This window comes from Falco biarmicus, chromosome 5, assembly GCF_023638135.1.
Source record: "Falco biarmicus isolate bFalBia1 chromosome 5, bFalBia1.pri, whole genome shotgun sequence".
In the NCBI taxonomy this organism is placed as follows: domain Eukaryota; kingdom Metazoa; phylum Chordata; class Aves; order Falconiformes; family Falconidae; genus Falco; species Falco biarmicus.
The window spans coordinates 86,783,470-86,797,147 of record NC_079292.1 but is presented as its reverse complement, the minus strand read 5'-3'; the positions used below and the strand labels follow the sequence as shown (position 1 = coordinate 86,797,147).

At 40.1% G+C, this 13,678-nt stretch overlaps 1 protein-coding gene across 7 annotated transcripts in view; it reads left to right on the top strand.

The window, feature by feature from the left end:
• Positions 1 to 13,678, top strand: part of ZBTB20 (zinc finger and BTB domain containing 20) — a 519,609-nt gene that overhangs the window by 48,677 nt on the left and 457,254 nt on the right. The window lies entirely within an intron of this gene.

The window sequence follows — 13,678 nt, the reverse complement described above, 5'->3', positions numbered from 1 at the left end:
TGAGTTTGGGTAGTGGTTCGATTTCTTTGGAAAATGTGAAAACTTAATCTTGTTCTTATTCCCCAAAGCGTCCTGCCACTGATGCTGGTAGGAGTAGGCTTTGTTACCTATGCCTGCATTAATAATTAAAGAAAAATTGCAAACATCCTGTGTTCCCTGAAGCAAGGCTTTATGTATCTATTGCCTCAATTTACCTATATAGGATTGATATTTTATACCCCCCCTGTGAGGCAGGTGGGATTTAATTGATGGGAACAGCCTTTGTGTTGTTTTACATGAACGCCTTTCACATCTGCTGGGCGCTGTGATGTTCAGGACTCACTCGGTTGGTCGATCCCTGCATTATACTTTTCAGCCGCGCTGTTTGCAGTTCACGTGTTGGCAAAGGCAACGTGGCAGCATCTCTTCTGCTGTGGGACTCCATACTCGAGATGCGCAGGACCACCCTGCTGGCCAGCTGTGTCTTCTGCCTGGGATCTGTGGTAGAGATCATGGTGCTTAGCAGTGGCTGCAGGGCTTTATGCCTCCAAGTGAGGTCCTGAGCTCAAGGATATCTGCCAGCAAGGCATTTTATCTGGAGTGACAGCCCAGGTAACGTGAACTGCTGTGTGGAGTCTTATGCATTGGGCCAGCTGAGGTGCCTGGCTTCTAGGCAGGCAAAACCCGATGAAATCTGACTTGGGAAATAGTATCTGCAGTCGTCTTTTGCGGTACTTGCTACAGACCGGAGTAATCCGAGCCACTTGGATAGCAAGAAGCTCCCAGCCCTGCCTGTGTGGAGGTTCTTACCTGACCGCACGATAGATAAACATCCTTCCTCTGATAATTGCTCTGATCACGAGCAGCGCTTCAGGCGAGTCGTGTGGCGGGTGGTAACTTGTTTCTGTTGGTGGTTGTAACCCAGCCTGCTCTGCTCCCGGCAGCTGCCGCCGCCGAAATACCGTGTCAGGATCTGCACTTTCTCTTCCAGACGGGGGAGGAGGACCAAGGCAACATGGGGCAGGGATCATGGGGAAGGTGAGCAGGAGTGGGACAGAGGGGGGAGAGGATACAGTTGGACCCTGGCTTTGTGGAGGTGAGTCAAGCGGAGAGGGAACGAAGCAAGGACGAGTGCCTGGGGGTTAGCCATGACAGAAGGTGTGGACGGTGAATTGTATAAATAGGTGGTTTAAGTGGAAGCTGCGTTAGAAGGTGGGGTGATGGACAGGTCTGTATTGAAGGGAAAGAAGAAACAGCACAGACATGCCTCCACCTGCACAGCCTTGGGGTTCACGACAGACCTGGGCAATGTCATTGCCAGTGAGTTGGTGCCATAAAAAACTTAATTGCTTTTGGGAAAGTTTGTAAACATGAAAAATTTGAGGCCCACTCATTTGATTTTCTGCTCTCTTAATACAGCAATCCAGTCTCGATGAATGTGTTTTTAACAAAATTATGCTTAAATACTCTGCCCTGGTGCAGTTGATTTCCAGCACTACCTTTGCTGCTGCTTTCAAGGTGTTTCCTACCTTTTATTCCTTTTTCTTTTCCTGATAGTGAGCAGATGACACAAAAAACCTGTTAAATTCTCTGCTGTCACTTTGCTGTGACTTGTTGCTGGCATCAGACTGGTTGAAAGACCTAGCAGGTACTGGCTTCTATTCTAAAGACTCTCTGTTAGTATCTGGGCATGATGGATTTATTTGTAAGCATCTAATGCATACTGAAACCTAAAGAATGGACAGTTCTGGTGTAATGAGACTATCTTGGAGGATTTTAAGAGACACTCTCACTTACTTCTGGCCTAGGTTACTTGTGTAAACACATACCTTGCTGAAATCCAAGCTCAAAGATGGTCCCTTTCTGGGCTGAAATTTTCTTAAGATACATGGTCAGTTTGCATTGCCTCAGAACTGATTTTTTTTCTTTGTCTTCTGTGGGATTTTCCTTTAATGTTTGTCTGTGATTTTAGCCATCCTAAGAACTTTCAAAAAAGAAAAATGTGTAAGAAACTCGGGTAGTCTTCTTCCCTGTCCAAAAGAGGCTGGACTGAATTTTGTGTTATTCCTGATAAGTAATTTACCAGACTGTTCAGTTGTGAGTCCCACTTGGGTGATCTGTTCTAGAATCTCATTATTCTTGCCATTGAAAAGATTTTCCTTTTGCCTAATCTGAATCTTTCTTGCTACAGTTTACTTCCGTTACTACTTTGGCGACTAATTCCATTCCCTTTGCAACAGGCTTTTATGTAGTGGAAATCTGGGTAACATGTAATCATTTTTGGCAGTTTTTTCACGTTGTTTACGGTATCTGCATTTATGATCATTCATGCTTTTTTCTGGATATTCTTTAGCTGCTTCACATCTTGAAAAGCACTGGCCATAGTCCAACAATCTACATCTTGAAACTTCCCCAAATTGAGTGGAGCTGAAAGATTGCTTCCTGTGTCCTTTGGGCTACACGTCTGTTTTTAAAAAACCCAAAATGATGATTGACTCCTTTCTTCACCATGATATCGCTAACTTACATCAATCTTGTAATTCGTGGTAGCTCTAGATCCTTTTTTGAAAAGCTGCTACCTGCTCAGTTATTGCTGCCTTGTACCTGGACAGAAATTATTAATGACACAAATACATTACCCATATTCCTGTTGAATCTCATCCAGGGCCTCTAGATGGTTTATTTTATTTGCCAAGTTAATTTTGAATTTTATTCAGTCATTCAGTGCCTTCCTAGGTTCATGTTGTCTGCAAGTTTAATAAACATGTTTTCTATCATCTAGGTTTTTAATAAAAAAGTCAAATAGAACAAAATTCAGGGCAGAAACCCGGTTGATGTATTCTTGTGTTTTGATAATTACTGCATGGATTCCCTTACCCAAAGAGTTTTGCATCTATGAGATACCATGGCTGTGCTTGTTTTGTTCCTTGCTTGCATATAAGAATATGTAGATTGTCAAAGGCCAAATAAAGTCAAGATACATGACATTTGCTTTCTACAAGGTTTCTTACCCTGTTGTAGAAGGAAATCAGGTTGTTTTGGCATGATTTGTTCTTACATCAATGTTGATTACTACTTACCTTTATGCTTAGGTGGTTACAAGCTAATTTGATACATTGTTCAGTAGTTTTTCTGGGAATTAAGTTTAGATTGAGTTGTCTAAAATTCCCCTGTTCTTTCCTTTTTCTGTCTCTTTTTCTGTTAGGTACTAGACTTATTCTCTGACCCTTTTGTTGCCTTCTACAAAGTCTCAAAGTCTGTTTCAGACAGTTCTTTAAGGATACCAGGATGAAATTCATACACAGATGGCTTGAAAAATATCTAACTTAGTTAAGTACTCTCTTATCTTTGCTCTTTCTTCTGGAGTAAGACCATACACTTTTTGTGAGTATTAAGTGAATTATCCATGTCTACCCGCTTGAAATTTGGAATGAAAGGTGGTACAAAAAGGTGTTATGCGCTTCAGCCTACTCACATCATCTGTCAGTTGATCTTCCTCTCCATTGATTAACAGAACCACATTTTCCCTCATCTGCATAGATGTACTAATGGAGTGGTTTCTTGTTACTCTTGATACTCCTTGTTAATTTTGTACCTTGAGCATTATGATTTTGTTCCTATGCAGTTTGTGTAATTTTTAAACTTACGAATTCTGGCATCCTTCTGCTTTCTTCAGGCTTTTTTTCCTGTCTTGGTAGCAGTAAAGAGCTCATAATTTAGTGATGTTAAAACCCTATTCTCTCTTTCCTCTTTATTGGGGTAGCTTATACTTACGATATTATTATAATTTCATGGAAGAACAATTATGCCTCTTTCTTTTTCCCTGTAGACTCTCCCAGGGATTTTTACCTACTAGTTCTCTGAGATCATTGAGATCTATGTTCTAGAAGTCTGTTGTTTTTACTTTGCTTTTCTCCCTCTTCCATTTCTGAAGAATTGTGAACTTCGTGAGTGTCTTGCACTCTCACCCACTCAGTCTGTTCATCCATACAGGCTAGAGCTTAGTCTAGAAGAAATGTCCCTTGGGTCTCTTCTTTGCTTTCTGAATTTATAATAAAAAAAAAAAAGTCCCAAGTGCATTCCATGAAGATCCTAGAAAACTGATCTGCTGTAGTCTTCTCTCCACAGACTACGCATAATTAATCCCCATCTTCACCAACTCTTTCATGCAAATGCTTTGGCTTACTTCACTAAGCATTTTCAAAAGCCATCCTCATCTTCTGATTTGGCAGTTTGAGGTATTTCCCCACCATGGTGAAGCCCGTTTCTTTTGCCTTTAGCACTGCCTTTAGTTTTTCAGTTTAGTTTTTAGTTTAGGTCTGATGCTCTGTATGTTATTGGCCTCAGAGCATGCTTGTGCGGGCTTTCTTAAACGGCAACACTCCTTTCCTTTTTTCCCTCTTCCACATCCTTCTCACAAAGGTTATATACCCTTTTATATTTCTATTGCAGTATTATGAGTTAGCCCATCAAATTCCTGTCATGCTAATTAAGTCACAATCTTGATGATGCATGAAGATGTCTAGAGTATTTTTCTAGTCACCAAACTTCTTGCATTATTGTATGAACACAGGTGATGCTTATCTGATAGACATTTTACCCTCCTTTTTTCTTCCCACCCACCCCACAACCTATTTTCTGTCTTGCTAACCTCGTCTTTGGAGGTCCTGACAAAGTTACTGTTTTTTGTACTGAGCTGTTACGTTTTTTTTTTTCACGTGCCCATTTTAGTTCATGTTAAAAAACCTTACAGTATAGGTTAGCAAGTTGGTGCTTGGACATCCTTTGCCTTTTTTATGAGGTGAATATCTGCTTGTCCTTAGTAGTGTTTCCCATGGTCAAAGAAGCAAAATCTCTCCTTAGTGATGCCATCTGTATCCATGTGCCTGTAGCATTTGTGTCCTTTCCCTATTCCAGCCTCTGCTGAGGGGACTGGGAGGAACACAGATTCCTTCAGTGTTGCTTCTAGAAAATTGTAGTCGCTTTTGAGCCTTGATGTCGTTCAAGTGGTTTTGTAGGTATTTTTTTTATTTCTTATGCCTCTGTGTTGTGTTGTGCCTTCTTCCTGTGTTGCCTCTCTTAACTGGAATGTCCAGGAGAGTATCCTGACCTCACTTAAAAGCCACTTAATTCCATCGTAATCTGAATGTTACTGACTTAAAAATCTGTTTATAGTATTAATATGTTGTGTTCTGTTTCTTACCATTCTGATTTCCATTTATTTCTTCTTCTTTAATTTTTCACCCCTCTTTCTTTTTTTTCTCTTTTAAAAATTATTTCTTCCTCTTAGCTTGCAAATTCCTTGTGGTAAGGGTTTGTGTTTTCTCATGTTAGCTGTGTCTTAATAGACTTGCTGTTCTTCTGTTTTTCCTTGCACATAATTTTCTTTTCTTGGTAGTGTTTTTGGAAGTTTTGTAGATCAGTGCCATTGCAACCGTATGGTTCCTTCCCTATAGTTGTTCTCTAAACTTTTTGTCCAGTTTCTGTCCCAGCTTTTTGTGAGTCTTCTCTGTTGACTAACTGTTCCTCCTCATTTGCTGTTTCAGCCTGTTGTGAACCAGGTGAAGGTGGAATGCTCTTTCCCGTACTTCAGTTAGTTAATAGCCATTTCAGAGCATTCCAGCCCTACGTCTTAAGGCAGTGACAGATTTCTGTCATGCTGAACCTGACATACTGCCACCGATGCTCTCAGACTTGTTTGGAAGGAAATCTTCCACGCAAGCGATACTCAGAAATCCTTGGTTTAGTACTTGGAAACATGGGAGGACATCCGAATATGAATCTGTAAGTTTTTTCTTTTTGTTTGTTTTGGGTTTGGTTTTAAAACCAAATAATCAGAAAATTCCAGAGAAGATAATATTTAAAGTGCCTGCACAATCTAATTGCTTACATTAATTCCTTTAGAGACCTTCATTTAAAGATGATGTTTGGGTACAGGTTACTTAACTTTAGTCATCTTAAAGGAAAATGCAGTCAAGACAGCTATTTAGTCTCCCTCTGTTATCAGTGGAGAGGAGGAGAAATACCTCTAGAGAGCTATTCATCCTAAATATATTACAGTTTTAGGATGGGATTAATGGCTCTCTGGAGATGATTATGGTGGCTTCAGTTAAATATCTGTAACTTTTAGGAAGATAATAGTTAGATTATATTAATCTTGCTCCCATGCCTGATCAGATTTATCCGAAGAACATGTCTACTTTCCAAATATACAACATAAAAAGTCACCATGCTTTGCCTGTTTTGTAGAGATTTTCTATGTTAGAGTTTTCCAGATTACTTGCTCCTTAATTTGGTTTGTGGTGAAGAAACTGTTCGGATTCTTTGTTTTAATGTGACCTCTTTTCTATGGGTCATCTCTTTTAAGACTTCTCTTCAGCTGTTTATTTACCTGCAATCCTGGAGAGCACTGTTCCACGTTACCTTTCTCATAGGTGATGTGAAGATTAATTAATAACAGTTTTGAGTATACTAAACTTCTGTCTCTAAGTTATTATCTTTAGAATAATATTTGTGCTTGTATTTCAGAGCATTCCATGATGCAGCCATTAAAAATAAGTGATCCTGGACAACAGATTAGACATATTTGTTGTTTTTTGGGGAAGAGCTAATGTCATTTTGGTGTTGCACAAGTTTCCCTCTTTATCTCTGTACAGCCGTAAGGTGTCCATGACACTATTATTCTGGCCACTCTGTTGCCAAAAAGTTGTCAAGAAATTAGTGGAGAATTCAGAGAAGAGCAACAGAAGTTAAGAGGCTGAAGAGATTGAAATATGAGCAAAGATTACAAGATTTTAATGTGTACAGTTTGGACTAAATGATGACTAAGACATATGATAACAATCTACAAGTATTTGAAGGGTGTAAAATACTAAGACAAAAAAGGAATTATTTTAAGATGTTCAAAGGGGTAAAACTCAGCAAGGAAAAATTTCTGTGTGAATCACAAAAACTTCCTGAGAACTGCATGTGCTAGAGTTGTGGAGTGGATTCTGCAAGAAGGTGATCAAAAGCCTAGTTTCACATAGCCCAGAGATCACTCCCACATGCACACAAAGGCGCAGCGGTGCGGTGCCATCCATTTCTGAGCAGCTGCCCAGATCCAAGTGATGCTTCAGCGGTGGCTGTTGGACTCTGGGTGGCCCGGCTGGACAGCCAGGTTGGCCTGTGTCCCAAATGGAGCTTTCCTGAGGGCTCCTGCAGAATGAGCTGCAACGTGAAGGGTTCGTTCTGGTGGCAGCAAACTGCCTTCAGCTGCTGTTTTTATGGAGAAGCCCTTCTCCATCATATGGCTGTACATGCACCCTTTCATTTGATAAGCGTAGGCAGAATCAAGCTGTCACCAACAGAATATAGGCAGAAGACTCAAGGAAATATAATGAAGAATAGTATTTTGCAATATCCTGGCAAAGGATTGCTATGATATGTTAGTGCTTTCTTTTTCCTTTTACCTTCTTCCGTCTCTCTAAGTTGGTGCAAAACTTTTTCAGTAGACTTCTTCCCCACAACTTAAAGAGTCCTTGACACCTATTTATTCGTCCTGGTAAAGGCTGCAGATCTACGCTGTACATTTAGTTCAGTTAGGAGGTTCTTTATCATTCTAGTTGATTGTAGTGGACTAATTTTAAAGTCTAAAAATGTTGAACTGTTGTGACCACTGTTGAATCGGGATGGTATTTTTGCTTAATAGGGTCATCTTTACTCTTTACAGCTGGTTTTGCACTCGTAATAGCTACAGACAGAAGGAGTGAGGACTACAGTTCTTGCTCTCTCCCCTGCCCTCTGTTCCTCATTTTTATTTTCTTCTGTGCAAAACCATCATGCATGCCAGCTTGGGAAGCTGGCATCCCTCCTGTTAAGACCAAACTTGCTCTCTGTTTGCAGTATAAATAGTGCTTGCTTCCAACTTCAGAGCAGTACCCAGTGTTGCATGCGTACTGTAGCTCACTGGGAAGCAATAACTGTATTAAAGGGCTTTCCATGTATAGAAGGGGTTTGTATTTGTGGCTTTGAATTCACTGGACAACTCAGAGCACACATCTAGGGATAGGCCTTTAAGCTTGTGTGATACGAGGTTACTGGAGTATTTCAGTTCTGGAGTGGCTCGGTTTAAGAATGTCCTACTTCGCTGGTATGTACAGAGGAAAGCAAACCGAATGCCATTCTTTATAGTACTCCAAATATAAAGCTGGGGGCATGCCCAGCCTTGGTAATCCTGCATTATCTGTGAACTGCTGGAAGCAGAGGGGGGAAATTGCAACAGGTGAGCCAGGTAAGTTTTGAAATATCATTTAGTTTGCTGGACTGAGGCTTTTGATTTCATAAAAGCACCTTGTTCTGCTTTGTGAAAGTACCTGGCTGGGCAAAATGAGATCGTTTGGTCAGACAGAGGCCACACTCGAGGAAGGCTGTTGGGGGAAGGCTTGAAGAGGTGGGCCAGTTTTTGCTACAGAAGAGATGACTTCAGCCAAGCCAGTGCAGTCTTTGCTGCCAGTGAAGTTTTGCCATGACCTAATTAGTCTTTCTGCTCTTGAAAAATGCCCTCTTAAAGTTACACGGAAGAAAGCACTTGCTGTTTTCCTTAGGCTCACTGGAACTTCCCAACTGAAAATGCTGGGCTGCCTGCCCTGGTCATACTCTTCGGAAGAGCATTTCCCATCCATAGCTCTCTGGCATGTGTGGCCAGCTACAAGCTAAACCTTGAAGAATAAGAATCTTTTTATCCCTCTGTCTGTTGCATTTCATTTTCTGAGTGTGGGTGATCTGCTTCTGCACCATCAGCCGTTGTTTAGCTTCAGCCTGGATGCACCAGGGCAAGTGTTGCAGAGAGGGATGCTGGATTTTAGGGTTATGCCTTGTTGCTACAGATCCTGTCACCTCAGTGGATAAACAGTCAAAAAATAAAACCAGCAAATGATACAAAAAGGAATCCAGGTATATTTTTATATCTCATTAAGTTTTGCTCCTCCTTCTGGTTTTATTGGCAGAGATATCAGGGGAGTGTACATCTCCATCTGAGAAGAAGTGAAAAGATGTGCAATGTCTGGGTGGACACTTTTTGGGGGTGTGTGTGTGTTTTATTGCTATGGGGATTAAGTGGGAAGGGGTTTAGGATCTCCCACACCCATCCCATTTGAAGAAATCCTTATATTATCATGTATGGAAAAGAGCTGCTGATATAGGAGTTGTTACTAGTATCCTGCCCAGCGGTTCTTTATTTAGATACTCAGGTCAAAGAGCTGCTATCCCAAGCTGTCATTCAGCAGAGAGGATTGCTTAATATTGCTGTGAGCCAGAGGTATAGGTGGGTGGACTCTCTTTTGAACTGTGGACTTTTCTTGCATGATAGTGACAGACAAGCAGGGGTGGAGAAAAGGTGAGATGCTGACAACACAGGCTTTGGAGTCAGCGCCGCTCTGCGCCGGAGCGCTGTGTGATCTGGATGTGTGACTGCAGAAAAATGGCTCCAAGAGCCTGTCCTCTTCAGTCCCCGTGGCTCAGTGTAAGATTAATAACTAAGCTATACTGTTTTCTTCTGTTAGTTTGGGGGGTCCTTGAATGCCTACCCCTCCTTTCCAGGGGACAGCTAAGATGTGCTGGATGATTGTTTTGGAACTTGACCTGTATTCCCCATCTAAACACGTGGTGCACCCCAAGTCAGGAGAGGCAGTGGGGAAGAATACTGCATGCCTTTGGCTTTGGTATGCCGAGGTCCACCGAGCAGTTCCTTAACATGGGAGGGGGGTTTTGTTCTTGGGTTTGTTTTTTTCCCCCTTGCTTTGTGCGGGAGTCCTCCAGCATGCTCAGCACCTATGTGGTTAATGATTTTTCTGGAAGTGGATTATGGCTGCCAGGATTGCTAAGGCCCTATCCTGGATATGTTTCCACATCATTTTTAAGGTTATGCTGAGATTATGGTCCAGTCAGCTTTTCTGTCTTTTAAGTCGGGATGGAGAACCTTTCTCTTAGGCTCATTAGTAGTAAATGTTTTACCTCTGTCAGATTTTGATCTTGAAATGAGTTGTTTTTCAGACAGTACCTGCAGTTTTTTTAGAATGGGAGTTGTTATGACTTCTTATAGCAACAGTCCTGTGCTGTAAGAATTCAGTTTGTTTCATGTCCCCTACTTAGGATTTTTGCATAGTTACTTATACCATACTTACTGGATCTGGGATGCATGTGGTAAAGGGGCATGACTCCCCAGTGTGGATCTGCAAACATGGTGGTGCATGGAAAACTTCAGTGGTATTTAATGAACTTCATATATTCAATAGGAAGACACTTCTGAGAATGTGAGCCTTGGCAAAGCAGAGGTATCAACTTTTTTTTTTTTTTTACTACTTAAAGCACTGAACTTAAGCACACTTGAACTCAGTAGCTAGAGAGAAATACATGATTTCCCTAAAGTAATTTGTGTAAGCTGATATTATAAGATGGCCTTGCAAAGGCCAAAGAATGAGATATTCCCAGTGAACGAGTTAAAAAATTGCCCAAACTTAATTACAGAAATCCTTTAGTATGTACAAGTTGTGACTATTCTTTCTCTGAAAACACCAGTGTTTCTGTCACTTCACTAAAGGTCTTTTTGTACAGTAGACAAAGACATATAAGGAAAACAAAACACATTGCATCTGGGAATTAAAAAGAGAGTATTTTCTTTGTTCCAAGTAACCTATAATGTTAATTCGAGAAATGAAATAGTATATTTTTCTAAAAACTTAGCATGCAGCTCATGCATTTCCATGGAATGTCCTTAACTATTCACTGACTCACTCCCTATTCATTTATAGCTAATATATGGCACTTTTATTGTGGTTTCTAAAGTATGGAGGTTATGTGAGTCAGATGCAATTTAGAATAGAGATTATCTTTAAATAATCAAAAACATACTTTGCCAAAAATACTAAAAAAAGGGAAGAAAGCATTCAGTGTTCTCAAAATATGAAGTGCTTTCTAAAAAGACTTTTTTTCAGTAAATAAGGGGGAAGAAATGTTATGTAAACCTAAGTGTTTAGCAGACATCTGTTTACTTCCTTCAAGGAGACAAGGGGTTTAAAGATTTTTCAGAGCTCATGAGAAAGGCACATCCTCAAGTACTTGCACCAAGGACGTGACAGAAGCATTTTTCCTTGAAAATTTTCAGCAAGAAGACGTAAGGTTAGAGGTGGCATGAATGATAACTTTCTTGAAGATTTTAATCAAGGACGTTTTGGAGAACGTGGGCGTTTGGATCTCTTCTTCAAAAAGGGGGTGGGGGTTGGGGTGGGGTGGAATCAACAACTGAATACCTCCCTGCCTACCCTTTCTTTTTTTCTTTGTTGGGTTTTTTTTTTTTTTTTTTAAGTCTTCCTTCTCCTTCTTAAGCCTGTTCTGGTTCTCATGAAGTTTTTCATTAACGATACAGTGTTAGTAAGGGCAATTGTTAGGTTTTTTTTGCTGTGACTTTGAAGTTCCTCTGTTGTGACAGCTGCCAGGCTGGCATTTCCTGGACATCAGTGGGATATAATGATAGCTTGCCTGCTCCCCTTCTTTCTGATGAATTTCATCAGAAAGCATAACAAACTGGCAGATCCAGATTCCTGTATGAAAAAAAAAACAAACAGAAGGTGGATTGTAATGGGCAAGAGTTGAGGGACAGAGATCCAAAGAATTATCAGCTTTTTTGTAGCATAGTTAGCAATGTGATCTGCAGACAGAATCAAAAAGGCCTCAAAGTTAGGAACATGTATTCATCCTTCTGCTTATCTCTTTATTTTTTTTTCCTCGTTTTCTTTTTTTTTTTTTTCCCCTGTCTTTTCTTTCTTTCTTAAGAGTTTAGTGTAGCAATAAATGGTGGTGGCCTATCAACCTGATACCAAACTAAGTAGCAGCCACATTATAATAAATGCATATTTTTGCTATCAAAAGATAACATACTGTTGGCTTAAAAAAATCCCAAAGAGCCTTGCACAGAAGCATTTTCAACAATATATTAAGCCTCGTATTTTTCAATTACAACAGGGCGCTTTTTTTTCCTCTGCTGATCTTTTTTTAATAACCAAAGGAGCAAATATGTCTTGGTTTTGAGCTTTAATCTGGTGCTTTGTGTACTCTGACGACCTCCTAATCACACTCTCCATGACATGTCAATCTACTGCTATGGAAAGTGGGTGATTTGGGCTGTCAGGAAAGTGTTGATATGCTCATATATCCTGTGCACTTAGGACTGAGGAGTTCAAAGAAATGCATTAACCAAAGGAATGAAATGTTATGGGAACCTGTAATTCAGCTATTGAGTGTCCCTTTCCCAGTTCAGGAGTGGTTCTTTATCTGTGTTGTGACTTTAAATGTGAGCACCAGGTGTGAAGATTTCTGTTTATTTTTATTTAAGCAAAAACAAACACAAAAAAATTCAGAGTTGATGCAGATGATGAAATGTAAAGATGTGAGATGTGTTTAGTAAATAGTCAGGGTGCATATGTCTAAACAAGGAAGGAGATTGTAGAACGCGGTTTTAGTTTATAATGCTCTCCTTTCATTACTATATAACCATCTGCCTCTCTGGCATGTTCCTTAAAATCTGGTGATCTTACACTTCAATCTGTAACCTTCAACGTTACGCTGGTATTTCCCCTGCTGAGCTAGTGGAATCATGAAGATCACAAGGTAAATGATGTCAACATCTACAGTTTTATTCTTCATAAAAACTAAAAGGTAGGACTGACCTTTATTATCAAATGGTGAGCAGCCTAGTATACAGTTTGAGAGGCACGATGTGAATGTGAGTCAGGGGGCAAGGATCTACTCCCCTTGGCACTGATAGGATTTCCTCTGTGGTCTTAGGTGCGTTGTGTAACTGTTCTGCATGGAATTTCCCATCTGTAGTGTGTAGATAATGATACTTCCCTCTGTGGTGAAGGTTATGGCAGTTAGTTATTGTTTGTAAAGTTCCGTGAAAATGCAAAGTATTGTAAAAAATTATATATATATATACACATACATATATATATAATATTGTATATATAATAATATATAGAAACATATTTATTAAAAATCACCATTAAATTGAAGACTAAGTGAATACTTCCATAATCCAGCCCCTTTTATGCTATTGTTCACTGAGTCAGGCATAGATTTATGGTATTGTGGAATTGTCCTCGTTTGGGGAAGGCATGGTACAACATCTTAAATAGACTTTTCTGTTTTTCCATGACTAACAGCATCATCACTTAGAAGTTGCTACTGAACCTTTCTTCTGAAAGTTTTTTCCTAAGGTTTTTCTTTAGCCATTCAGTTTCAGCAAATGACTAAGAGATTTAGATTTCTCGGTCTGCATCTCAGTCCACCCTTGACTTGCTAGAAATCCTGGAGCAAGTTAATTTGGCTGCTGTGCACTGAATCTTGACAGATCCCCTTGGATCTGCCCAGTGCTCTCCTGAATACTGTGGTGAAGAAAGTAAAAACTTACCCTTAAAATTGCCGTTCTGCTTTTCTCATCTGTAAATTGGTTACAGGGATAAAAACAGATTTATGGTCTGATATGTACTCGTAAAAGATGCAAACATACAGCATTTTAATCATTGACATGCCTCAGTGAATCTATGATGGCGGTTTTGAGTGGTGCATGCTTCTTTTTGATGCATGGTCTTGTACAAAGGGTTAAAAGATCTGGAAGGCCAAATTCAGGTTAGTGGTTCTCTTGGTTTGGTGGGTTTTTCTG